The sequence below is a fragment of the Manis javanica genome, chromosome 5 (assembly GCF_040802235.1).
Source record: "Manis javanica isolate MJ-LG chromosome 5, MJ_LKY, whole genome shotgun sequence".
NCBI lineage: Eukaryota > Metazoa > Chordata > Mammalia > Pholidota > Manidae > Manis > Manis javanica.
The window spans coordinates 26428976-26456972 of NC_133160.1; the positions used below are offsets into that span (position 1 = coordinate 26428976).

Below are 27997 nucleotides of genomic sequence, written 5' to 3' on the forward strand. Positions count from 1 at the left end.
TACCTTTGAGGAAGAGATTTTATTCAAAATCAAATCGCTATTCAAAAGAAGGGTCATAGCTATATACAGTTGGTGACAAGGAGCAAGTGATGGGGAAAACAAGTTCTCACAAAAAATGTATTACTGCTCTCTCAAAATGTGAAACTTTGGTAGTGTCAAAAATCTTGAAAAGGACCCAACGGCAGTTTTGAGCAGTATTTAGCCGGCCTGCCTACATGCCAGCATGGAAACCAGCACAGAGAACGGCTGTCTGGGGGCCTTTGCCCCGTTAGGAGTCTGAGCCTCCAGGGAGGCCTGTGTGTAGTAATGACAGATGCCCGGGATCCGGTGTCGCCCCACCTAGAACACTCCCCGACTCAAGACAGCCCCGCCCCAGGCAGCAGGCTTCTGCAACCTGCCTCGGGAGACCTCTGCCCTTTGCTGCAGGAGTGGGGAGGGGAGAGCTGCCTTCCTGTGGCTTCAGACATCTGGCATGGAGTGGTCCATGGTGTGGTGGAGCAGCGCTGGGGACAACCTAGATGCAGGAACAACGGTCATCAAAACTGGCAGCAGCTTCTCCCCACCCGCCCACCAGCTTGTGCACCACACGGGGGCCTGCACTTCCACTTCTAAGACTTTCACATGTCCAGAGCCGCCGGCCACCCTGAAGGGACAGGAGGGAAGGGCAGGCCGGGCTGTGCCCTGAGCCTGGCTGGCTGGGTAGGGCAAGGCGAGGCAGCAGGGGAGCAGCCTTACTTTTTAATCATGTGCTCGTAGATGACTGTGGGGATGATGGTCAGGGTGACGACATTCCCAGCTGTGGCCAGAATCCCCGTGACTTCTTTGTCCTGGAAAGGAGGTGAGTGGTCAGTCATCCTAGGGGGCCGAGGGCAACATGTGTGGGGGTGGGGGACAGCGCTGCTCCTACTGGAGATGCTACGAACCCCTGACTGCAGGGCAGGGCTGCCTGTTAGGGGAGGGTCCCAGGCAGACACACAGCAGAGGCCTTACTCCAGCAAGAACGAGGGATCCCACCTGAGGACCTCCTCTGTAAATGAGCCACTGCTCACCGGCCTCACCCTGCAGGCCAGTTGTGATGGGCTGACCCAGAACAGGGCCTCCGGAGTGCTCCTCCCCTTCTCCTCCTCCCAAGACCTCCCAGAGGCTGCCCGAGCCCACGTTTTCTATCCCATGTTCCTGGCCCTGGTCACATGCAGGTTCTGCCCTTAAGCACACGGTGGGGGACATTAGGAGCCCACCCACTGGGCTCCTGTCAGCCACCCTGAGCAAAGCCTGCATGGGACCTCTTCCTCTTATATCTTGTGGAGAAGTAAAAAGACCTGCAGACACCATCCAGATCACGGCGAGAACAAGAAACAAAAAGTCTCTATGCCAAGTGCACCAAACTGTCCAAATGCTAAAAGCTGGGAAGAGCCTCCGGCCTCCGATCAGAGAAGGGTGGCCTTTATTTCACACATCTTTCTAACTTGATTATGTGCTTTCTTAGTTGTTGCAGGATAAGTGGGAGATGTGCCAGGCAGGGTGAGTGACGGCCACAGAGAGGAAATAGGTAAGCTTTGAAGAGATAAATGATCTCAAGAAGCATGGTTCTCCAGGGCCATTCAGTGAAGGGACAAACCCAGGCTCAGAGCCTCACAAGGCCATGGTTTGGCAGGACAACTGACAAGTTGATGCCTGGAGCCGTCAGGGAGCAGGAGAGACTCTGCAGCACGCTTTAGAACAACTGCTCTGCAGGAGGGTTAAGATCAACAACCTGCACTGCTTTGGCAGGAATGAACTCAGAGGGCCCATTCCTCAGGAGGGGTACTAATGTGGTCAGCTATTTGGTCCAATGGGTTCCCTCTGGGTTGTCATGCCTGACCCCCCAGGAGGGGCAAACCTTAGCAGAAGGGATCACTGACAGATATTAGGAAGAGCTTCCTGCTCACAATATTCATGAGCCACCAGAGCAAGCCTCCAGGGAGGGTGGGGAGACTGTCAGGCACAGGCACGCAGATTTGTGACACAAATGGCTTGGTGATGGCCTGTGGGAGGGGTGGGAAACTGGCTTAAAAGACTGCATCAGCTATGACATGAGAATCCACTCCTGCTGGGGGGATCCTGCCACATGCGCTCTGAAGCCCTGGCTGCAGGAGGAGACGGGATCCTGACCGTAAGTCCCAAGGGGACTGAGAACCACTCAGGCTCCAAGGGGGCATTGAGTCAGGACAAAGGCACTTTCACTTGTGCAGGGACCAGAAGCCACACGACTCAGCATGTTCTGTGGCCCGTTCCCTGAAGACAGCCACCTCTTGGCCGACGACCACAGCACTACCCCCCGACCACTTGCTCCTTTTTGTCTTTACAAGACAAAACTTCGCACACACCCCTTGAAAACTGAACAGAGGTCAGAAATGAGTTTCTGAAGAGCAAGTTTCTAAAATTTTCCTATTGCTAAATGTGGTCCAGGATGCAAATAAGTCTTACAGAGCCGGGAGGTGTCCCTGTAGCCAGCAGCCACCTGGGTGCAACATCCTGGCACACTCCCTCTTTCTGCCACATCTCTGGCCTCTATGTGTTGGTGACATTAGCTAGTATTTATTGAGCATTACTGTGTGCTTGGAGCTCTACGCACCTTGTCTTTTTGAATCTGCGGAGCAGCCTGAGGATGAGGACGCTGAGGCCCAGATGGCAGCAGCAGCCCCCACACAGATGTGAACCTTCCCACCACCCAGTAGTCCCCCAGCCCCTGAAGTTTCCAGGGCACAGCAGGGTCACCGGCCTACCTTCAGCCCAATGACATTCTGCCCGTTCACCTCGCACACAGAGTGGTTGGTGAGCAGCCCATTGTGGGCTTCAGAACTCCTTTTGACCTCAGAGGTGACCTTCCCCTTCTTGATGACGAAGCCCACGTGGCCCATGCTGTCCTTGTGCATGGTGACGGTCCGCTGGAACGGCCTGGCAGGGAGAGGCAGTGAGCTGGGCTGGGATGCTGCCGGGGGTACACGGAGAGGCTCCTGAGGCCCAGCCACTCACCTGTCCCGAACAACCATGACGATCTTCTCAGCTGAAGCCTTCTTCACCGCCCGGTGGGCCTTGGCTGTGCTCCACCCAGCACAGTCTCGCCCGTCAATCTGCAGGATCTGGTACCCAAAGCGTAGCCCCACAAGGGATGCAGGGGTGTTGGCCTGGACCAACTGCACAAAGAGCCCCTGGAGGAGGCAGGACCCCACAGTGAGCCCCCGGCCCACCAAGCCCAGGTCCTCCTCGAAGCTGTCACTTTCCTGCTGATCCTCTGGGAGCCTACAGGGCACCAGGATACAGCTCCACATGGCAGGCACAATGGTTACCCCATTTTCCTGGGGAGGAAACACTCCAGGCCACACAACTGGACCGCCACTGAGGCAGGGTTTCAACCCTGGGCTGCATCACAAGCTCTGGACTGTACAGGCCTCTCACAGAGGCATCAGTGTCCCTGGTTTCTGGCTACAGACAGCCATCTGGAAGCCAGATCCCTGTCAGTTGTTGGGTAGGGAGGAAGGGAGGTTCTGAGCCACAGGAGCCCCCAGAGGGGCAACCCATCCCTGCTGCTGCAACCCAGGCCAGCCCCAGGCCTTGGGGGAGGCAACTGAGAGGAACAGCCAGCGCCTGGGAGTTAGGCGGCACGCGGCTCTGCACCTGCCCAACTGGGGACGGCGCCCCCTCACCCCACCTCAACCACGCTGCTGGCCCTGACGCTGACGCGGGTGCGCCGCTCAGGGCAAAGCCCAGGACGTAATGGGAGCAGGGAGCGCCAGCAGCTGGGGCCTGCGGGGCAGAAGGGGTGCTGTCCAGACGCACTCTTGCCCTCGGCGGGGCATCCCCTCCTGCCGGCCTCCGGCGCTACCTGGTCAATGGCTCGCAGCCGCAGCCCGGTCTTCCCATGCTCATCCTTGCACAGGTGGATCTCCGCACGCCGCGCTCACAGGCTGTTCCCAGACACCGGCGCCACCACCATGCCCGGCAAGGGGCCCGAGACCACTGTCTCAGACACCAGGGGAACAGGGAGTCACGGTGGGGGGCGGGGAGTTGGGGTGGGAAAAGGCGGATGGAGTGATCCCTGAGCCCTATCCCACCCCCGCACCACACATTTCTTCTCAGGGGCAGAGAGGGAACAGGGTTCCATGAAGCCAGGAGGGGGCGCCAAAGGCCCCCTAAAAAAACAACGAGGAAAATGGGGAGAGGGTGGGTATGCACAGAAAGGGGACCCTCATTTTCTAAGATAAACTGGTATAGGAGAACACCCCATTAAAATCCACTTAAAGATGAAAAATATTTCACAGCAAGTAGCAATGAGGAAAAGAGGACTTGATTTGATTTGTGTCTTGAAAAACTTAAGGTAAAATTGTAAAAATGAATGAATGCTTTTCCCCTAAGACCCAGAACTAGGCAAGGATGTCCAGCCTCACCAGTGCTGTCAAACATGGTACTCAAAGTACTAGCCAGAGTAACAAGGCAGGAAAAGGAAATAAAAGGCATACACACCAGAAATAAAATGGTCTCTATTTGCAGATGACATGATGGTGTACTAGAAAATTCCAAGGAATCTACAAATAAACGCCTAGAACTAATAACTGAGTTCAGGCAGGTAACAGGATAAACGACTGTCATACAAAATCAACTTTTCCTCTATCTACTAACAAAGAACATGTGGAAACTGAAATTTAAAATACAATGCCCCTTACAACCACTCAAACAAAAAACTACTTCGGTATAAATTTCACAAAATGTGTAGGAATTGTATGCTGAAAACAACAACAGACGGATGAAAGATAAAAAGATGGCAACAGAGAGATAGTTTCTATTCAAGGATTGGAAGAACACAGTAAAGCTGTCAATTGTCCCCAAACTGATACACAGAGTGAATGCAATTTCTATTAAATCTCTACAAGATGTTTTGTCAATATAGGCAAGGTTAATGTAAACTTTATATGAAAAGACAAAGAAACTAGGCTAATGAAAACTATTCTGACATAAAGAGTAAAGTGGGAGGAATCATTTTACCAAATTTCAAGACTTACTTTATAGCTACAGTAATCAAGACAGTGTGGTGATGGTGAAAGACAGACACACAGTCAGCGAGACAGAACAGAGGATCCAGAAGCAGCCTCACACGTTAGGGCCAACTGCTTTTTAACCGAGGTGCAAGAGCAGCTCAATGGAGAAAGAACAGTCTTTTCAGCAAGCGGTGGGGAGCAATTAAACATCCATTGGCAAAAATATGAACCTTGACCTAAACCTCACACACCTTGTACAAAAATTAAATGAAATTATAAACTTAAATGTAAAACATTAAACAATAACTGTTTTAGAGAAAGGTTTTAGAGGAAAACAAAGGAGAAAATCTTCAGGTCCTAGGTCTTGTATAAATTTCTCAAACAGGACACTGAAGCATGACCCACAAAAGAAAAAGAACAAATTGAATCTCAGCAAAATTTAAACTTTTTGCTCTGCAAGAAACCCTTTTGATAGGTTGAAAAGAGAAGCTACAACCCCAGGAGAAAGTATTTACAAACTGCATTTCTGATAAAGGACTCTAGAAAAAAGAACTGCCACAACTTGACTTAAAAAAGCAAACATTCCATTTAGAAAATAAGCAAAAGATAGGAAGAAACATTTTTATGGTAAGAGTTTGCAGCTGGTAAGTTAAGCACATGAAAAGATGTTCGACACCACTAGCCATTAGGGAAATGCAAATTAAGATGGGGCAACTATAATGACAGGAATTATTATGGCAAACTAATTTGTAGTTTTGACAAAATTATAATGGCAAAAATTAAAAACAGTGACAACACCAAATGCTGGCGAGGAACAGGAACACTCATGCACTGCTGGCAGGAATATAAAATGGGACAGCCACTCTGGAAAGAGTTTGGCAGTTTCTTAAAAAAAAAATTAAGTATACATTTATGACATGACCCAGCAATTGCTAGCAAATGCACTCCTGGGTATATATCCCAGAGAAATGAAAACATATGCCCATATAAACAGCTGCACACAAACATCCCTCCCCGATAGCTTGGTCTGTAATAGCCAAAAACTGGGAACAACCAAGATGTCCCACAACACGTTGAAAATACAGCAGGGCCCACGGCAGAATCCTACACCACAGCGAAAAGGGAAAACCACGATGCCCACCGCGCCTGGGAGGCATCCCACGGGCATGGTGCTGTGAGTGAAAAGGCCAATCTGAAAAGGTCAAACATATATGACTTCATTTACATAACATTCTGAAACAACAAAATTATAGAGACAAAAAACAGCCCTGGTGGCCAGGGTTCAGGGAATGTGAGGGGGCCAGGGTGGCCTGATTACGAAGGGCCAGTGTGAGGAGACATCTGTGGAGCTGAAATAGTTCTTTTCTTGATTATACCTGTGGTTACATGGGTCTGTTCAGGTGCTAAAGTAACCCACAGAGCTACAGACACAGGCTGTGCCAATGGAAAATGCCTGCTTTTAATATTGTGATATATTGAGCTACGTGAAATGCAGCCACTGGGAAAATTTGGTGAAGGTACTATCTTCTATACCCTTCTCTGTACTATCTTTGTGACTTCTTGTGAATCCATGATTATTTAAAAATTAAGCTAAATTTTTAATTAAAATGTTTTATAAATATATCTGTCATAGTTTCATCAAAATTTAGGTGAAATGCACTTATGTCCTAATGTAACTACAGACAACACAACGTTCTTTTCTCTGTATTTGCACTTCACAGAATAACTATTAAGGGGATCATTTTGGAGAAATATACCAGGGTGTCACCAGTTTTTCTCAGGGTCCCACAGGTCCCTGTCCCTGTCTGTTTCCTCCCGTGAGATCCTCCGTCAGCTTTGTTATGTGACTGTGGCAGTTCTCATCGTCACTTCCGTCAACTTCATGAAACCCTCCCACCTTAGCGAGATTTGCAGTTACACTTTGCCACCCATTTTCATGGGCTCAGGGAGAAGTGGCAGAACAGGACACTGACAAATGGCCCACAAGGACGCTGGGGTTGCAGGGGGCGCTGTTGAGTGGGGATGGAGTCCATAAGTAAGTGAGCACATTTTGCAGAGTGAATATTTCTGCATCACCCATTCTTTGGCTCCCTGAAGCCACAGAGAGCAAGAATCGAGCATCACTGTTTAATTTGGGGGACCAGAGCTGGGTGACAAGGTCCTTCTGCTTGGCTCTGCCATCCACACTGCTGCTCTCAAGGCATAAGCAGCCCTTCCTGATAAGCCACCGTGTTCAGGCTGGATTTAATGTCCTCCCTTCTTGTCCAGCAGGCTCAGGCCCACAGCCTGAAGCCAGAGGTCAGAGGGCAGCTAGTGGCCCCGCAACCCTAAGGCCCTCGGGAAACCACAAAGTCCCACAGTACTTGTGCTGAAGGTTCAGAATGAGAAATGCCACCAGAAACAGGGGCAGGCATGCTGGAGAAAGAGGAGATTGAGGTTTGTTTAAATGTCAAAACCAAGGAACACTCTGTGCCCACACTAGGCAGGAGATGAATACCTACCCGGCAGCCTTCTGGAGTCTGAAGCAGGCTCTGCTGGACTTCTTGGCTGGAGAGGGAAAGACCCATATAATTTTCCAGTTCTGCCAGGTTTGGGTATAAAACTGATGGGAAGGAAAAGAGGAAGGAGAAAGGTGATACAGGGTGTGAGCGGAGCCATCCTGCCTGGCTCCCAGGTGGCCGCTCGTTTTCACTGAGAGCCTGGGCCCGGAATCTCCACAGCTGCGGTACATCCCCGAGAGTGCATGTACCCCAGGGACATGGGACCTGCGGGAGGGGGACAGGGATGCTTGCTGGGGACGTGGGCCTGCCTTCCTCCAGGAGCATGTGAGACACCAAGTCCCTCGTGTGCCACTTTGGTGGTCAGCTCCACTGACCTTACTTGGCACTGGCAAGACATCCGACACAGAGAGCGGGACTAGTGCTGAGACCATGAGGGCCCCACTCTTAAGAAATCCACAGTCTGCGGGAGGCGGGCATCTGACCTGAGGGCTCACTGGCCTGAATCGAGACTGCCGCGAACATCTCTAAGGGCCAGACATCCTAGCTGCCTCATGTGACCCCAAATCAGGGACATTAGTGTCCCACTGAGCCGCAGCTTTCTCAGTGTCCCCCTCAAAGGGCTCTATTGAGGCTTACATGTGCATACAATGCTCAGCACAGTGGCACGCAAGGTACAAGTGCTGGGAAATGGCCAGAGAGGCCACTCTCGGTCAGGAGCACCCCCACCACAGCTCACTCACCTGAAGGCTGGGAGACAGCCGTGCCCTGGACCAGCAGGGCGAGCATCCTGGGTGTGGCTCTGGCCTGGGCCTGGGGAGGGGTGGGGAATGCTGGTCAGCTGTGACCAGGACCCCGGAACACTTGGAGCCAGGGGCTCCCTGAGGCTGGCGTTCAGGGCATCAGTATGCTGGGGAGGTAAGTCTGGGGAGGTGAGTCCATGCATCTTCAAGGTGGTGTGCAAATGTAACCTCTGTAGGTGTCTATGCTTCTGCAGGCAGGTTCTTCCTGGGCCCATGACCTACCCCATGGCATGACCCTTTTATGTCCCGAAGCAGCCAGAACACTGAGGCCCAGCTCACAACTAAATGCTCAGTTGAAGAGCCTCAAATTCTCAAAACCCATGGGTCCACAGGTGGGATGAAAGGAGAAGGGGTCTTCTAGGGGCTGAGCAAAAGTACCAGGCCATGGGCTGCCATGGGGTGTGCTCTGGAAGCCAGCCTTATGGTGTGGGGTCCACCCAAACCCACATGGAGGAAGCTCGGGGCAGAGCAGGCCCAAGAGACGCCTGTCTGCAGCTGCTGGGTCTGTTCTGTTCCTGCTGCAACTCCACTGCCTGGGCCCCTGAGCACCAGCTCCACCCAGTGGACTCTGCACTGGCCCCAACTCCCAGCAACCTGCAAGACAAGCCTCCATGGGTTACCCTGAGGTAATCACGAAGGCTGCCGTGGCTGCTTACCTGAATGGCCTGGTCCACCTTCAGGTCCTCCAGAGATGGGTACAGGGTGGACATGGCTGCTCCTTAACACCCTGCAGGGCACACAGCGTGAGGAGGGATGAGGGCTGAGAAGGCACGTACATCCACCCACTCAACACTCTCAGGATGAGAAAGACATTCAGGAGGCATTGCTGCCCCTGATCTGGAGATGGGGGGCTGGATCTGAACCTAAGTGTGGTTCCAAGTCCATGGTCTCCACCCTCATTCCATCCCACCATGTTTAACTGACTTGGGGCTTTAGAACCTGGACCCAGCGTTCCACCCAGGCGGACATGCTGGCCAGGAGAGGCAGGACAAGGAGCCATGTCCTTCCCTGATGTGTTTGAAAGGTTGGAAGGGCTTACAAGATCTGATCACTGGAGATCTAACTTCAACCAGCAGGTGTATAGCAGCACTTGCTCTATACCCAGCCAATGTCTGAGGTTTGCACAGCATCATCCCACAATTACACAAAATTCAGTCCAGTGTCAAGAGGGTAGGGGCTTAATATTACAACAGAAAGGCAGTGAGGCACGTTGGAATTCCTCCCTGCCTCCCACCCCACTTCACCTCTGGGTACTTGCACTCGTACCATATACCACTTACATGCAGCCTTGATCTTCACCCCAGTGAAGTAAGACCAATGGAAATCCTTTAAACAGGCACACAGTCTGTAGCAGAATTTAAACACTCATCAGAGCATCGCTCCAGAGGGCAGAGGGGAGGGGTCTGGAGGAGCATCAGGAACATTTATTGAATACCTTCTGTCCCAGGGGAGAATCAGTGGGACCTCAGAGCAAGGTACCTGAAGAAATGCAAAGGAAGCACCTTGGCAGAAAGGCTGAATCTCCCTCGTAGGTGAAATGTGGAGGGGCAGTTTGTCTTTCTGGGTTCTTTTTGGGTCACCCACTAACTCACTGGCCCTGTCACATCTCAAGGCCTTTGCTGGGCCAGTCCACTCCAGCCAGATGCCTGCCCTGCCCCACGCCTCATCACCTTTGGTTCCTGCTGGACAGGCCTCCCCGGCTCCCCAGGTGACAAGGTCCCTGCAGCTCCCCCCAGGGCCCTGATCTCTGGGAGATGCTGGGCCAGCTTCCAGCCCCGGACTCATCGGTTATCCTTAGTCTGTCTTCCTGGCTGGACTGCAGTTCCTTCAGGTCAAGGGGTGCCCTATTCACCCCATTGGGCCTACATGTGACAGGTGAACACAGTAAAGGGAAGCCTGGGTGCCACAAAGAACCAAGTGGGCTGTGGCAGGTGATGTGACTCCAGCCCCAGGTCCAGGTTACTCTGAATGACCCAGAGGGGCCGAGTTCATCTTCATCCATCACTGCTCCTGCTCCTTGCTCTGTAGCTGCTGCTTTGACCCTTGCGTTAACCTTGACACCCCCCACCAACACACACACACCCCATTCCTTCTAATCTGCCATCAAATCCCATCTGTCCCACATCCCAGCCCTAATCCCCATGCTGTGTTCAGGCTTCCATCATCGCCCTGTCCCTCCCCAGGAGCCACAACATCCCCCCACGGGCCCTGCCTCCTCTCTTGCTGTTCTCCAGATGGCAGCCAACAGGCCCTTCTGCAAAAGCCTGGGATTCTGTGCCCTTGCTTAAAGCCCTCCATGGCTCCCCACTCTCAGAATCTCCCCCACATTCCTTAAAGTGGCCCTCAAGTCCTACATGATTCCTCCAGAGACTGGAAGGAATGGTGACTCACAGGCCAGATGCAAACAGATTTTATCTGACCTAGCACAGTACGTTATACATTCAAATTAGCAGCCTAAATGCAAAACTCAAGACGCTGCCTTAATAATCTCGTTTTATTAGGAGTACTGCTCCTAAAACACAGGAGGCTTTGGCAACCCTGGATGCAGCTGAGTCGCTGCAGTTCAGTTGCAGCAAACTCTCTATTAAGTCTCTTACACAGAGACACTTTACTCACTGGAGCTGAGTCCCAACTGACACTGAGTCGCAACATTTGTGTGCAACCCCTCCCTAACTCTCCAGCTTCATTTTTTGCCTTGGGTCCTTTTCCAACCTCCACTCTCAGCTCCAGCCACAAAGAGCTGCTTTCAGGTCATTAAATTAACTGAATTTTCTCATGTGTCCAGGCCTTTGCATGTGCTGTTCCATCTGGACTTCCCCTCCGCTATCTCTACTCCCTGCCTGGCTAACTCCTAATCATTTTCAAGCCCCAAACCAAAAGACACTTCTTTCAGGAAGCTTGCCTTGATTTTTGCTTTCTACCTCCCCTTAACTCTGGCCATGTCCTAAATGCTAATGTTATTCACTGCTCCAGTATTTGTCTCTTTACTTGTCCATTTACCTTGGTAGATTGAGAGGTCACAGGAAGTACTGAGCCTTCTCATTTAATGCAGAACCTGGAGCCCCTTGCATGGATACTAACACAACAATATTGCTGGAAGCCAGGCATTCCACCTGGGCTTCCACTCTGCTCTTTGTAAAGCAAATGCTCTTTGACGTCTTAAGGACGCCTACCTTCCTAGGATGGAAACCAGGACCAGATGGCTGGGACCCTTTCATTACTGTCACCTTCTCTGGGTCCCAACTCAGTTCTGGGCAGAATAGGAAAGCAGATGTTCCCCTGCCTTTCAGCGGCTCATCACATAGCGGGAAGGGCTCCCAGCCAGCAAATATGCTCTGAGTCTCATTCAATAATCCATTTATATCCGTTCACATTTGAGTGTCTCCTGAGTGCCAGGGCCCCTGGGCCTGTTTTTGTCATACTGGCCCTTCTGCCTGGCACACTAGCCTTCTCCGTGTGGGTGTGGATAAAGTGAAGGTTCCTATGGCCAGGATTCTCACCTGGCGCTGGTTGGCTAGCTCACTACACACATGTGGGCAATACATTGTTATTGACTCTATATAAAGAGCCCCGCCCAGTGCTTTGAGCAACATAGTGGCACAGCTGCAAGGCTGCAGGAGAGCAAAGACGAAGACAGAGACTGCGATGGCTGAGTGGGTAGAGAGGCCCAGAGGCCGAGACCGGCTTGCTGTACGCAGACTCGCTCTGAGTGGACAGGATTCTAGTGACTGACCTGCCACCATGGAAATAAAGTTGGGTATAATCCTTTCACCCCAAGAATGTTCTACTGTCATTTCTTTGGACTCACTGAATCCATAGTGAACTTGCCCGGGCAACACAGTGGGGCTCTTTTCAAGTCTCAGCTCAAATGCTACCTCTCGGGCTGGCTTTGTCAGGCAATGGGAACCCTGCTAGTTGGCTGGTTCTTCTTGTGCTTCCCTAACCCTGATTTGTGCTGCCTCTTTTGTCAAGCTATTTATCATATTATTTGATTAATATCTGGGTTTTTCTCGTACTGGACCCCACCTCACAAGGGCAGAGGCTATGTTCTGTTCACCACACTATGCTTCCCCATCAAAAGTGGTGTAAATTGTTATTTGGCTGAATAAATCAGAACAGATTGGAAATTTGTGTGGACATTTTTGGGTGCCACAGACTGAGGGGACAGAACTAGCCTTTATGAAGCAGGGCGTGGAGAACTGGACATCTTGGAATGCACACAACAGTTCACCACAACAAACTGTCCTCATGAGTTGTACGGCCCACATGACTTTCCAGTATCTTCCCAAAATGTATGCAAAAACCTCATCATAACCTATTCTACATACAAATACAATGAGATTTCCCCCGGTTTTAATATACAATATATTATCCAGAAATGCACATATCAGGCTAATCGGCGGGAGGTTCACCCTTTTGGAAAATCAGTCTATCCACACCAGGTGAGGATAGGTCACTGGTGAGTCACCAGAAACACACCCACGTACATCTGCACTTGTAGCTGTCACAGCGAATCCATGCGTGTATACAAACAAACACATCAGCGTTCGACCCAAGATGTCGAATATAAACTCGGCAAAATTCAGTTGAATATTGTCTTGTATTAAACCTAAACTGCTCGTTTTATTATGTACAAGCATGACTGAGTGTAATCCGGTCTGATGTTTACATAATGAAATGCACTGTCTTTCCTTACAAATTACTTTTATTGCCCTCATTTCTCCTCTATAATAAAGACTGGGGCCTCATATTGCAATGGACGAACCCGCCCGCTCCCTCAGCCTCAACTTCCCGCTTTGTGAAATGGGAGCACTCCACGCGCTGGGGCAGCAGAGAGAGCCGCAGTGGTCCAGGGGTCTGTAATGTTCTGCAGCCCCAGGCCTCAGTTTCCAATCTGTCACACCGCCCGACAACCCCACCCCCACCCCAGGACCCCCACCCGCCTCCAGTCGCTGCGGGCCACGGCGCCGGTGCGGGGACCCAGCCAGGACGCTAGGGGGCGCTGCGGCGTCCAGAGCGCCTGCGTCGGGGCCCCAGGAAGCCTTGCGGCTGCCGGGTGGGAAATGGCGGTCCGCTCTTCAAGCCGATGGTCGGCCGGGTGGGTGACTGGAGCCCACCCAGCCTCTCGCGCTCGGCAGTCGCCTGCGGCTGGCGCCGGTATCCACAAAAGGAGATCAGGTAAAGCAGCAGAGCAGAGGATGGGGGCTCGGTCGGGGTCCGCGTCCCCTCTTTGCCGGACTGGAGGTTGCACGGATCAAATCGAGGTTTAAAGGGAGCGAGTGTCCCTTCGCCTGCCCACTGCCCTGACCGCTGAGGGCCATTTACGGCCTCGGAAGGAAGGAGGATGAGGTTGACCGCCCCCTGTTTGCCTGATAAGATTATGGGCTGAGACAGCTGTTGGGGGTCGAGGAGGCAAAGTCGACGCGGCTGCGCTCTGCGCTGCCTGTTGCTCGGACTGAAAAGGAAGCCCCCTCGCTCTCGGGGCGGTGCGGAAACGCCTTCAGGCCCTGAGTATGTCCTGCCCGTCGTGACGTCACCCTCCCTCCCACTTTTTGGCTCCCGCTCACCGGTTTCTTGCTGCGCGCTGACACCTGACACGGTGCTGAGCTGCAAGGGCCCCGCCAAGCTCCACGCAGACTGACCCTGGGATCTCACCCAAGAGTGCCCGAGTGAGAGAGCCTGCTGCTCAGGGTGGGGGTGTTGTGCTTGGCCGGGCACATCACTGGCCACAGCAAAATTGGACCCACTGCTGGTTATAAGAGTTGTTAGGCAGTTGGGTCTCTGGGGTGCTGGACAAATGGCTAGGGCAGCTTGGAGGAAGGAAGGACTGTGAAGCATGGAGGGCTGGAAGGGTGGGGGGTGGAGTGTCCTACTTCAGGGATAGGGAGGCCCAGGTCTGAGTCCATCAGCTTTCCAGGTCTCTACCACCTCTTGCAGGTTATTCAAACTGAACTCATTTTCACGCAGCTTTACTGCCTCTCTGCCGTGGCCCCACCAAACCTACCCCAAGGTCTGAGCCAGAAATCGGGGGGTTATCCTCAACTCCTGCTCCTGAAGCCACACGCAGCTCTTGTGCTCAGGATAAATCTCAAACCTCAACTTGGCATTCAGATCTCCGTGTCCTGTCTCCTGGTACCATCTTCAGTCTCACCTCTTCACTCTTGCACCTGCATTTCATTAATTCCAGACTCTCTGCTTCTTCTAGTTCTCACCTGCTAGTTCCTGATTCCTTCCTTTTGCAGGTGCTGTTCCCAGTCTGTAATACCATTCATGCCTTCTCCCCCTTGCTCATCTGGTGAACCATTCTTCCTTCAGTACTAAGCTCTCCCCAAAATCTCCGCACCCACACACTCACAGAATTAGGCAAGCCTCCCTTCTCTAGACCACACAACATGACATTCACCTATTCGTTGTTCATTCCACTAATGTTTATTAAGCACCTCTTGTGAGCAATTTCCTGGGTTAGATTTCCACTGTGCTGTATTCGTTTGCTTATCTCCCTCTCTGGTTGCGAATGTTATTTTCTGAGTCCTCAGTGCTGGACGCAATGCCTGGCATACAACAGGGGTCTGGTTACTATTTCTTAAAAGAGTGGAGAAGCAGAGACACAGGGAAGAGAGAATCCAAAAAAATCCCTTGAAGAAAAACCTAGGCCTGAAGTAAAGAAACATAATCCTGAGGGGGCAGATTGAAAGGCGGGCTCCTGAATCTGACAGTGGAGGAGGGCTCAGGTCAGTGCTCATGGCTCCCACAGCCCACCGGCTCCTCTGGCAGGAAAAGAAACACCTAACCGATCCCTTCTAGAGGAGTTTTTCTCTCTCACTGCACTTTCCAGAATTTCCATCCCTGAGCCAATGTAGTTTTTGATGTTATAAGTAGTAACAACACCCACAGCAAACTGGCAGCGAGGCCTCAGAGATGAGTGGGGCTGAGAAGAGGTTGTCAGCCCCCATCTTTGGACTTTGTAATGAGGTCACTTCTTTGTTCCAAAGAGCTGAAACTCCGGGACTCCTACTTGTTTCTGGGGACAACTCATCCATCCTTCAGAAGACAGCACGTGGGAGGGAAGCGTGGGTTAGAATGTCAGAGGAAGAACTGGAAGGCCAGATTAGCCCAGGGATGTGATAAGTAGGGAAGGAGGAAGCTGTTGCTAGGCCGCCAGCATGTGCCTCTCCTCTCAGGGCTGTACTGCCTGCTGGAGAAGAACTGTGAGTTGCTTCAGGGAATGCAGATGCCCCCGGATCCAGGCCCAGGAGGGGCAGAGCAGGAGCAAAGACCCTGGGAGCAGGCAGGGCTGGATTCAGACTGCTGCCTCTGCCTTGTGAGAGCAAGCACGGACAAGTCCCTTTTGAGTGTCATTTCTTCCTCTGTATTGTGGGTAACCATACTTGTATCACAGAGTTATGATGGAGATGAAAAGGGTCTTAGAAGGAAGTGTGTGGAAAGCAGGTGGCACAGTACCTACTCACAGAGGGTGTGCAGGATCGTTAGCTTGGTTCCTTCCTTCAGTGCATCTACTGAGCACTAAGTCCCCCTACTGTTCTGGGGACGGTGAGAAGGGGGTGAGCAGACCAGTCTGTTCTGGAGGAGTGGTACTTCTAGCTGGATGGAGAGGAGCAAATGCTGTGTCCACTGGTGGGAATTGATGGGAGAAGGAAAGTGGGATGGAGGGTAGCAGGTGTCAGAAGGTCCAGAAGAGCCTCACTGTGGGCTGACAGGTGCCTTGAGTAAAAGCCTTAAGGACTAGGGAAGTGCCTTGAGGCTGAGGGCATAGCGCTGCAGCAGCCCTGAGATGGGAGGGACCGTTGCGTGTACAGAACGTCTGCCCAGTGAGACTGAAGTCAGTCATTCAGGGGGCGCGTAACAGGAGAGGAGCTTGGAGAGGCAGTGAGGTCCAGATCCTCCCAGGCCTGTGGGCCATGGGAAGGACGTGGCATTTCCTCCAGTGAGATGGGGTCCCCTGGAGAAGTGTGAGCAGCAGAGTGACATGGCCCAACTTTGATTTTAACAAGCTCCCTCTGGCTGATGTTTGGAGAGTGGACTAGAGGGCAAGGGCAGGAGCCCAGGAGAGAAGGCTGGGGAGGTAGGGTCATTACTTTGGGCTGCCACATGTAACACCCCTGCCTGCTGCCCAGCCCCCAGCAGCCCCATTTCAGCACCATCTTCTGGGGCTACTGCGCACACTGGCCCCCTGTGTCCATTACCTCACTCAGTTCTGACTGGGGGGATGTGTCCAGTCTCCACATGAAGAAACCAGTTCTGAGAGTGGCTAAGCCCCTGGCCCAGCTTCCTTGCCTGGTAGAGAACTTGTTGGTAGAAATAGCTTCAGGCAGAGAAGTAACAGAAACTGAGGCCTGCACTCAGTTTCTTAGGACAATCAGTTCTTTGCCTGGCCTTCCATGGGCTCACTTCAGGAAGCAGGGTATGGGTCCCATCTCCGTGAACACTGTCACCAGCAGTCAGGAGCCTGGCGCCCTCATGATACTGGAAGAAGGTCACTAGACCCTCAGGCCTGGCCCAGGGCTGGGGTCGTAGGAGAAACTCCAGTTCACACTTGGCTCCCAGAGTGAGGTGCCTTGAAAGGAAACTGCCAGGAAGTCCCAGAGGGTTAGGACAGTGAGGGAAGGAGGCAGGCCTCTTACCTGCGCCAGGTGCTGCTGCCCATCCTTCTCTAGCCACTGCCGAGTCTGTTTCTCTCCTTGGAAGGTGGTGGCTCTTGTCCCGGCTGGGTTCCTGCTTGGGGAAGGGTGGTGCCGTGGTCAGCTGACTCACCTGGGACTGGGATGAGCCCAGTTGAGGCCCTTTGCCTGAGTAAACAAATCAGGTCACCTGCCCCAGCCCTAGTCTAGATGTGGTGGTGGGGTTAGGGGAACACACACCTGCTGTTGAGTGATATATGAACCAGGACCTTGTGGCCTTGAGGAAATCAGATTTGGGTTAGACCCCAAGGCCTGCTGAGCAAAGTGAGGACAGTTTGGTGGGTATCCAGGGTGTTTAAAAATGGCCACGCCTGTGACCCAGCATTTTCTCTCCTAGGACTTTGTTACAACAAACAAGTGGGCATTGGGGTCTGAGGGCCCATCACCACACTGGAAATCCCAAATGCCCTTCACTAGGGTCTAGTTAAATAAGCAGTATTTCTGGAAGATCACAAAGCTATCAAAGTCATTCAAGGAAGAAGCCATGAGGAAATGTTCCTGAGACACTGGCAAGGTAGTGAAAAATCAATATTGTGGTTCTGCTCTTGAGTTTGTGTTTTGCGTTTTGGAAAGTGGATGTGCACTGGCAGCAGGGAGGGCATGTACTGAAATGCTGGCGGTCCCTTGGGGGGTTGTGGGTGGGCTTTTGTTTGTACTTTTGTGTGTGCTCCAGGTGGTACGATTTGTTTTGCTTTGAAGTCAGTTTTTGCTTCAAATGCTTATGATTTTTATAAGACAGGAGCCGACTAAGTTTGTTTTAAGAAGGGATTTAGATTGGTTGTCCCCAGGAAGGGGAACTAAGGGTGTGGGTGCTGGGTGGGAGGGGACTTTCTTTACAGCACACTTTGTGGTGCCTTTTAAATTTTGAAAAACTTGAATGTATAACCCATTACCAAAGTAACCAGATACAATTGAACAGAATTGGAAGAGAAATTTAGTTTAGGTCCTGGTGGGTTTGGTTGGACAGAGGTGCCTGTCACACTTGGTGTCTGGGGAGAGACTGGGGACCTGTGTGCTGGCAGCCCTGTGAGGAATGACAGGGCCCCCACCCAGGGAGGGGTGAGGGTTGGGACTGCTCACCAGGTCAGGCAGCCCTACGTCACAGTCTGGGGGAGGAGCCTGGCCAGAGCTGCACTGGCTTCTGGTGTCAGATCCTGACCAGGAGCCCGAGACACTGATAGCTTGTGAGGAACTTAAAGCCAAGATTCCTACACAGGAAACAATGGAACAAAAGCAGGAAAGGCAGTTGTCACTGATTGAGCACTTACTGCCTGAAGAACAGTAAGACCTGCCCCATGTGCTTTAAAGGTATCATCACAATGGCTCATATCCTGCTGCTAAGGAGCTGTGACCGGCAAAGTACATCTCTCAAGTTACACAGCTGGAACAGGGTTCCAAGGTCATGTTTTCTCTTCTGTTAGACAAATGCAACTTGAAGCTGAGGCATGGACATACCTGAGGACTGAGCTATATGGGCTTGAAGCATGAGGTGAACCGTGGGTGATGGACCTTAGGCCAGGACTTCTAGGCCAAATAAAAAGTAGGAAATTGAAATTTGGACTGAACCAAGTGACCCCACATACACACACATTTTACTCAGTCATGGTCTGAAAGGGCCTTTAAGAGAAAATGCTGCAGCATGGATAGGAAGAATTAATATTGTCAAAATGGCCATCCTGCCTAAAGCAATCTACGGATTCATTGTAATCCCTATCATAATACCAACAGCATTCTTGAACAAAATAGAGAAAATAGTTCTATAATTCATATGGAGCCACTAAAGACCCCAAACAGCCAAGGCAATCCTCAGAAGGAAGAATAAAGCTGGGGGGATTATGCTCCCTGACTTCAAGCTCTACTACAAAGCCACAGTAATCAAGACAGTTTGGTACTGGCACAAGAACAGACCCACAGACCAATGGAACAGACTAAAGAGCCCTGATATAAACCCAAGAATATATGGTCAATTAATAGATGATAAAGGAATCATGAATATACAATGGGGAAATGACAGCCTCTTCAACAGCTGGTGTTGGCAAAACTGGACAGCTATGCAAGAAAATGAAACTAAATTATTGTCTAGTCCCATACACAAATGTAAACTTGAAATGGATCAAAGCCCTGAATGTAAGTCATGAAACCATAAAACTCTTAGGAGACAATTTGGGCAAAAATCTCCTGAATATAAACATGAGCAACTTTTTCGCTAAGGCATCTCCTCGAGCAAAGGAAAAAAGTGCAAAAATGAACACATGGGAATACATCAAACTAAAAAGCTTCTGTACGGCAAAGGACACCATCAACAGAACAAAAAGTCATCCTACAGTATGGGAGAATATATTTGTAAATGACATATCTGACAAGGGGTTAACATCCAAAATATACAAAGAACTCACATGCCTCAACAACCAAAAAGCAAATACCCTGATTAAAAACTGGGCAGAGGACATGAAGAGACAATTCTCCAAAGAAGAAATTCAGATGGCCAACAGGCACAAGAAGAGATGATCTACATCACTAATTATCAGGGAAATCCAAATAAAAACCACAATGAGATATCACCTCACACCAGTTAGGATGGCCAGCATCGAAAAGACTAAGAAGAACAAATGCTGGTGAGGATGTGGAGAAAGGGGAACCTTCCTACACTGCTGGTGGGAATGTAAACTAGTTCAACCACTGTGGAAAGCAACATGGTGGTTCCTCAAAAAGCTGAAAATAGAAATACCATTTGATCCAGGAATCCCACTTCTAGGAATTTACCCAAGGAATACAAGTTCTCAGATTCAAAAAGACAGATGCACCCCTATGTTTATCACAGCACTATTTACAATAGCCAAGATATGGAAGCAACCTGAGTGTCCATCAGTAGATGAATGGATAAAGAAGAGGTGGTACATATACACAATGGAATACTATTCAGCCACAAGAAAGAAAGAAATCCTACCACTTTCAACAACATGGATGGAGCTGGAGGATATTATGCTCAGTGAAATAAGCCAGGCGGAGAAAGACAATTACCAAATGATTTCCCTCATTTGTGGAGTATAACAATGAAGCAAAACTGAAGAACAAAATAGCAACAGACTCACAGACTCCAAGAAGGGACTAGCTGTTACCATAGAGGGGAGGGGTAGGGGAGGGCGGGTGGGAAGGGAGGAAGAAAGGGATTGAGGGGTATTATGTTTAGTACACATGCTGTGTGTGGGGTCACGGGAAAGACAGTGTAGCTCGGAGAAGGCAAATAGGGACTCTGTGGCATCTTACTACACTGATGGGCAGTGACTGTATTGGGGTATGGGGGGGATACGATCATATGGGTGAAGTAGTAACCACATTGTTTTTCATGTGAAACCTTCATAAGAGTGTATATCCATAATACCTTAATAAAAAAAAGAAGATGGAGCAGCAGGAAAGCAGCGCAGAAGGGTAAAGGACTTGCCTGTGTTCATGCAGCACATCAGCGTAGATCTGGGACTAGAACCTAGGCCCCTAACTCCCACATACATGCAGGAGCGTCTTCCATTCCATGGTGTAATAACTAACTCCAACCTCTGGCTTCTCCCCTTATTCCAGCCACCAAGAAGTATCTTTCACTGGGCATGCCCTTGCTCCAAGTCGTCATTGGCTCCCTACTGAAGGGCCAAGATCAGGCCTGACATTGAGGTTTCCATGGCTCATCCCATTATTACCTTTCCAACCTTGTTCCCCCTACTCTTCCACTCCAGCAGGGCAGGAGTCCTCTCCATGCCCACCCACCTCACACCCACTGCACACTCCCATGCCTGTGCCGCTGCTGGGAAGCCCCCCTATCCACTCCACCTAGCCAAGTCCTGGAGCTCTACTGCCAGGAAGCCTCCCTGATCATCCCCGTCCACATGGCTTCCTTGGCTTCTGAGCTCTGGTTCAGACTTCTGTTCTATGTACTGTATACCTTAGGCTGCCTTGAGGACAGGGCCTAGTTAGGTCTACAGTGGCCATTTTCAAATAAAAATTGGAACCTGTGCTCCAACCAGGATGTTTCTGCTTTGTTACACATTTATGCAAACGACCTTCAGAAGTCTAAACTGGGTATCCAATAGGCAGCAAACACTCAGAAACTCCCTAACATTGCCCTTGGCAGACCTGGGTAGTCAGCCACTACACCCCTCCTGCTGGGAAGCTCGGAGTCCTCTCAGCAATGTCACAGACAGTGACTGCCACCTGGATTTGGCCTATGAGGTGAAACCTCTGTGCCATCTGGAATGGTGCTCCCTGAGGGCAGGGGCTTGGATATGGGCCTCTTACCCCTGGGGCCTAGTATCATGCCTGGCACAGAGGATGCTCTTAGTAAGTATTGAATAAATGAATGATTGCCCCTGCTAGAAAAATTGATTGCTGTTATGAACTGAAGACCTCACTCTTATTTAAAAGATGGGCTGCACTAGGGCATCTGAGCTGTGACGTTGCACAGGTTCCTAAACCTCTCTTGAGCTTCTGTTTCCACATCTACAAGTGGGAGGAGTGACACTTGCCTTGCAGGCTCGTCCCGAGGATTGTGAATTAATCATAGGTGCCTCGGACACAGCTGGCTCTCAATCAATGTGAGTCTCCAACTTCCTCTTGGAATCAGTCCAGCTACAAGTTACAGAGATACCAATCCCCTGGTTCAAGTGAAAATGGAGGTGCTCTTCCTAGAAGAAGGGGGAATGGCTTCTGGGCAGAGAGAAGCACCAGCTGTGCACTACTGTCTCAGCAAGGAATCCAGATGGTGTGGCAAGACCCAGGTTATGTCACCACAGCTGCACCTGTACCACTGAGTGACGGCAGGAAGATCTGTGATGAGCTCCTGCACTCGGGGCACTCTGCTGGGCATAGCACAACCCATCTAATATTGTTCACAGTGGTCCCAGATTCACAGAGAGAAGCACCTTGCCCAACACCACACAGCCTGCGTGGTAAGGAGCCGCCCAGGCTCCAGGTCTGTCCCATCCCTGTGCAGCTGAGTCATAGATTTCCCAGGTTTTAGCTGAGGGTGGGCCAGTGAGTCAGAGGCCCAGGGGCCTGCCTAACATTCTCACACTCCTCACAGTTCTACCCTACTTAGTCTTATGCATGGAGGCGCAGGCACTTTGCAGAGACCCGTGCATGTCCTCACAGTACCCCAAAGTGATATGCTGGAGGGGGCAGAGCTTACTGCATAGGCTGTGGGATCCCAGCCTGCCTGGATTCTAATCCCTACTCTTGGACAAGTGACTTTACCTCTGGGCCTCAATTATATCACCTGTGAGAAGGGGAAAATGATTTTATTGGTATTGATTAGCACAAACACTCACATAATGCCTGGCCCATGGGAAGTGCTAACTAAATTTGAACTACTATATCCATGTTACTGGATTATTACAGTATCCACGTGAGGAAAATGTGTCCCTTACTGCTCTAAATGTGAGCTAAGATCAAACACAAATTACCTGCATTGTTTCTGGAACCTAAGTCCAGGTTGGACTCTCACAGAGATGGTTGCTCTAGAAGTTTCCAGCAAGAGAGAAGCTACCATTTCGAGAGGTTCCTCTGCTGTGGTGGTTCAGCCATCTGGGCCCTCACCTTTCTCCTCAGATCCTTTCCTTCTCCAAATGCAGTGGCCCCAGCTACCTGCAGCAGAGACCTCTAGGCAGGGGATGCTTTTGAAAAATAGAGGTCCCAGGGGCCCACCCAGCCTCACGTCACCCAACTCTGGGTATGTGTCCAGGAATCTGCATCTGACTTATCCTTTCCCGTGATTCTGATGCAAACCACACCGTGAGGACTGGTGTTCTGCGTCTTCCTGACCCAGTGTCTTCTCAAATCCAGTGCCTACAATGTGCTAAGTCTGACGCAAGGGGCTTTCCATCCGTTGCCTCCTTTAAACCCCAAAACACAAAAAATGACCATTGGGAGTCTTGTGACACATATGGAAACATGTTCAGAAGTCTGCTGTGGGCGGTGATTGGACATATGGTAAGTTGGGGAGCTGGGATTCTTAGCCTGAGCCTTCTTGCATTCCCTTTGCAATGTGTACACATCCCATAAACACAGCTTGTGCCTCCCTGGATCTGGGCCTGGGTCTAATTTTCTATATCCCTTGCAAAAGCTGGTCACTCCCGCCAGCCTTCTTGGCCAGATGCACGGGAGGGGCATCTGAACACATACAGGCAACTTGGAGTGGAGGGTGGTCAGCCGTTTGGAGGAGAGCCTTGAAAGGGAGTGTCATCTGTCCCTTTGTCAGTCCCTGCAGAAACTGTCCCTGGTGGCTGCAGACCCTGGACACGGGCCCCACCGGAATGGGGCTCTGTGCTCCTGCCTCGCTGGGTGGTGGGTTCACCCATAGGTCTGTGCTGGGGGCACGTGGTAGGTGGGTCCTGGGTCATGTGCTTTCTCTTTTTCATGGCCGTCTTTACTGGAAGCCTCATTAGGTGGGGACTCACCAGACATAGGAAGGAGGTGTGAAAACAGGACAGCCAGTAAGAACAACAAATGTCCCCAGAGCCCAGGAGTGGGTGGGGAAGGCCCGCCAGTTACTGAGGGCTGCTATGAGCCAGGCATGGTGCCAGGTGGCTCACATTCATTAGCCACAGGAATAATGCCCAGTTGCTGGGTGAGAGCTCAGGCCCAGCTTGACAAGGCATGATAGCGGTGGGTCACACTGTTGAACTCAGGTCTATCAGACACCTGAGCCAGGGCTCCAGACCAAACAGGACGTACGTCATTGCTTTCAGCCTCTTGTGATGGGGACTAGCCCACACAGCCAGACTGCACACTCGTCTTTCCTGTGCCTCCTGTGTGACCCCCAAGCACCCTGAGAGGGAGGCAGTATTATTGCCCCATTTTATAAATGGGGAACCTGAGTCCCGGTTGTGGGGCTTGTCTGGCTCATGGAACAGTCAGTGTAGGGCTGGGGTGTCTCCCCACTGGTCTTCTCTCCCTCTCTGGCCCTCAGCTTGGGGAGTCATGGCTGTCCCTTGGGAGGCTGCAAGGGGAGCCAGGTGGGGGAACTCCCTCTTCCTACCGTTGCTTGGCAGAGAGCCAGCATCTGGGGCTGGGGGTCAGGGGGTGTGGGCTCTGGCAGTACCTGCACAGGAGAAAGAACACAATGGAAGCTCTAGAAGGTGTATGTTCAAGGCCCCACTTCTCCAGTTAGTCACTTTGGCCACGAGTTGCCCTCCTCTGTGGCTGAGAAATGTCCCTAGACCCCAAAGCTCACCCAAAAAGATCACTTCCAGGACCTTCTGTGACTTACTTGATACAGCAGGGCTTCTCTCTAGCTGAGCACAAAACCATGTGAGACTCGTGGCACACCTCCCTGGGGAGTCTGTTTTTACAGGAGGCTACAAAGCATTCATGACGTACTAAAACATGTTCCAAGGCTTGACAGTTTTCACATTCGTTGTACCACCTGTACCACCCCAGACGGCTGCTGGTGCTGTGGACACGACAGCTACATTCCGGGCAGCAGGAAGGAGGAAGCGAGACCACAAAGTAAACCCCCAGCTGAGTCAGTATCCTATAGGAAGCCCACCGGTAAGTCGAGGTAGACTTCAATTCACAGGTGGCAAGATATCCTCACATGGCCACACAGCCGCATGGGAGGCTGAGAAATGGAGTCTGTTGGCTGGGCATTTTGCCATATAATATGGGGGTTCTGTTATAAAGGAAAAATGGGAGCGTGGATATTGGGGTAACAAGCAGTCTCAGCCACTCATGCCAAGATGTGCTAACATCCAACAAAGGGCAAATTCAGGGTCCCCCCAGTCCCTGCTGGGCCTGAGATGCCACAGATACCCAGCTTGGGCATTCAATACTGTATATCCAGGGCCAGACTGCCTCCCTGCTCTGCACCCCGGGAGGCAATACTCTGCTCCATAATCATCCCAGGGCCAGATACCAGGCAACGAACGACCACCCCTGTAGCCCAGGGCCCACTGAAATTATTCAAACTAGCCCCTCCTGAACTGTTCACCCTGCCCTGCCCTGCCTTTACCATGGAAACCCGAACAAAAGTGTGCAAGCATTTCCTGGCCCCCACTCCTGTCTTCCGCCCACCCGCCACCACGCCACCACGCCACCAATGCCCCTGTCTCAGCCCTGTGAGTGTAAGACACTGTAGCCCAGATCCTCTCCTGTGTCTCCTGTGGGGCCCCACCTGGCTGGCCATCTCGTGAAAAAATACAAAACAGGTCTCCAGACACAACATCCTCCACACCACTTCTCAGCTCCACCTTCGTTTTGCTTTCTGGAGATTTGTACTAGTCAAGGCCGGCTAGGCCCTGCTGCGGTAACAACCCCGAAGCCCATGGCTCCTGTCAGTATTTCTCGCACAAGGCATGTCCATGAAGGGCTGCAGGCTCTTCATGTCCCCACTCCATAGCCCAGGGCAGTGGGTCAGCCACCATGTGAAAGGCTGTCAGTAGCCATGGCAGAGGGAGAGAGTCTCCATCTGTCAATTAAGTGCTCCAGCTGAAGGTGACAACTGTCCCTTCTCATACTTCAGTGGCCAGGGCTAGTCAGTGACCTCACCCAATCACAAGGGGACAGGGAGGTGCCATCCTACCACAGGCCTGGAGGGCAGAGTATGGGAAATAATATGGAGAATGACATTAACAAGAACCCCAGGCCTCGGGGGTGTCTGCCAGGAGGTGGTGGTCACCTGTGTAGGGGCAGGGGAAGCAGCTGTGTCCTGGGAGGCTGCTGCCTTGGGCCAGCTGGGACCTGCCTGGGGCCCAAGGGGCCTGGAGAGGTGGAAAGACAGCTGACAGTCCAGAGCCTGGGCTGTGATGCCAGAAGCCTCAGGTTCCACTTCTGTAAACTCAGAGCAGTATTTTCTCACCTGCAGAACTTCAATGAAGATGAACTGAAATACATGAATGGAAACGTGCCTTTACTCCCAGCAGCCTTCCACAGAAGGTGATACTTTTTGATGGAAAATGGCCCCAGCTCCTCACTCCTCAAATACTGCGTAAGCTCCCTCTGCTGACAGGAGGTTCACTCCTGCACCATGGGCACCGGACATGCTGCCCTGTGTCATGCATGTCAACGCCAACTTGTGAACACTCAGGCCCTCTCTGCTTCCTTAGCGTTGGGGTGGGAAGGGAGAGTAGCAAAAGTCACATGCTGGTAGCTGCCCAGTGAAGAAAGACGTGCTGCTGAGGCGTGGATTTACTCTGCAGAGCCCCAGTTGGTGGCATGGTTCCTCTTCTGAGCAGAGAAATGGGGGAAAGGGTGGCAGAGAGATAAACATCGGGAATTATCTCAATCTGCCTGGCCATGCCATTTTGCAGATAAGACAAACTGAGCCCTGGAGAGGTGGGACAACTTTCCCATAGTGACCCAGACAACCAGTGGTACAGTCAGGGTGAGGAGCCACACCCACCTTCTCAACCATCTGAGGGAAACCAGGGCACAGACTGGGAAGGCCTTGCCCAAGGTCACACAGCAATTGGGCAGTAGAGCCAGGATGCAAGGCCTCCAGACCGAGGTCTCCTGTGGCTGCCAGCCTGGGAAAGCTGCCCAGCCCTTTCACCTGCTGCTGGCCGCCTGCTGAAAGAAAGCATGAGGCTGCTAGCGACAGGCAGCATGAGTGAAGATTCCCTCTGGCCCAGATATTCGGTGTTGAACTGGTCTCCCTCGCACCCTGTTCTGAAAGCCTACCCCAACGAAACAACAGCTCTGGGGACACAAGTGCCCAAGGCAGGAAACCAGGAACCGTACTGGACTTAGTGCATGTGTGACCTCACTTAACCCTCAGGCCGCAGGGAGATGTGGGCTCCTTCCTGTTCCTATTTTTCCAGAGAGGACCCCGAGGCGACTGAGGCCCCAGGGCTCGCACCCCCGGGTTGGGGAGGCGCCTGGACGAGCGCCCACTGCTGCGTTGGGGAGGTGGCCTGGAGCCCGGACGCTTTCCCCGCCTGTGCTGGAGCTGCTCCCGCCCGATCCCGAGCAGCCTGAGAGGAAGGCCAGAACAATGAGCAGCCGCAGCGGCCGGTCCTGGGTTCCGCAGCCAGGGTGGGGCCGGCTCGCTGCCAGAGAGCCAGTGGGAAAGAGGTCCCTGCGCAGGAGACTAACAAGATTAACGACTAACATCGTTTGAGCACTTACTGTGTGCCAGGACCTGCAGTAAACGCCTTAGATGGATTATCTCATGGATCCTCACCATACCCTCGATGATTAGCCCCATTTTACAGATGAAGAGACTGAGTGAGGCACAGAGAGTTTAAGTAAAATGTCCAAGGTGAGTAAGCGGTGGAAGCGTTATCTGAACCTGGGCATTCGGGCTCCAGATCCTGTGCTCTTAATCACCATATATTTATATACACGTTCATGCTATATATGCTTTCTCATAATTTTCTTTTTTCACTTGTATCATTGACTGTCTATGTCATAGCATAGTCCTCAGTTAACATCCTTGTTTAAAGCCCTACGATGCTGGGAAGATCTCGTCCATGTGCTCTGCCCTCACCCCATACGTCTTCCCACCAGCTGAGAGGCCTGGATTTCAAACCCTGCTGGTACTATCATTAAGATATGTTCCTCTAATTTAAATTGGTGATGACATTAGTGACACCAAGGGGTGCCGGAGGGTGCTTAAGCCCCTTCTAATATCCATCTGCAGCCTCTCTTCCACCTAAATTACACACTATCTAGAGCAAATAATGTGCTTATTACACAAACGAAACTTTATAAAGACAGGCTTCCTCTCACATCCAATCAGATTGCAGCACCCAAGCCCCTCCCCCAGAGACTACAGAGACAGCCCCGCTGGTGGGTTCACGCCTGTGCTGTTCTGGGCTTTGAACACAAGGTGTAAAAACACTGTGGGTTTCTTAGCGTCTGGTTGAGTGAAGATCCAGGATCACGGAATACAGGAAAGCCCAGCCTGGCCAGGTGGTGACAGCTCCAGAATCTCCAGAAGGTATGGATGGGGCAGCTGGAGCAGTTTAGAAGCGCTGGCTAGTAAATTACGTAAAATT

The 27997-nt window shown here is 51.5% G+C and overlaps 1 long non-coding RNA gene and 1 pseudogene across 3 annotated transcripts; one reads left to right on the plus strand and one right to left on the minus strand.

The window, feature by feature from the left end:
* Positions 1–17033, minus strand: LOC140849490 (syntenin-2-like; annotated as a pseudogene).
* LOC140849492 (uncharacterized) lies at positions 13084–26302 on the plus strand. 3 transcript variants are annotated; one of them, XR_012131415.1, is made up of 5 exons: positions 13084–13494; positions 17353–17529; positions 20592–22991; positions 24441–24551; positions 25864–26302. It is a non-coding gene; the product is annotated as an uncharacterized lncRNA (long non-coding RNA). The 3 variants fall into 3 exon arrangements; XR_012131414.1 differs by lacking the exon at positions 20592–22991; XR_012131416.1 differs by lacking the exons at positions 13084–13494; positions 20592–22991 and adding an exon at positions 15025–17279.
* The last annotated feature ends 1695 nt before the right edge of the window (positions 26303–27997 follow it).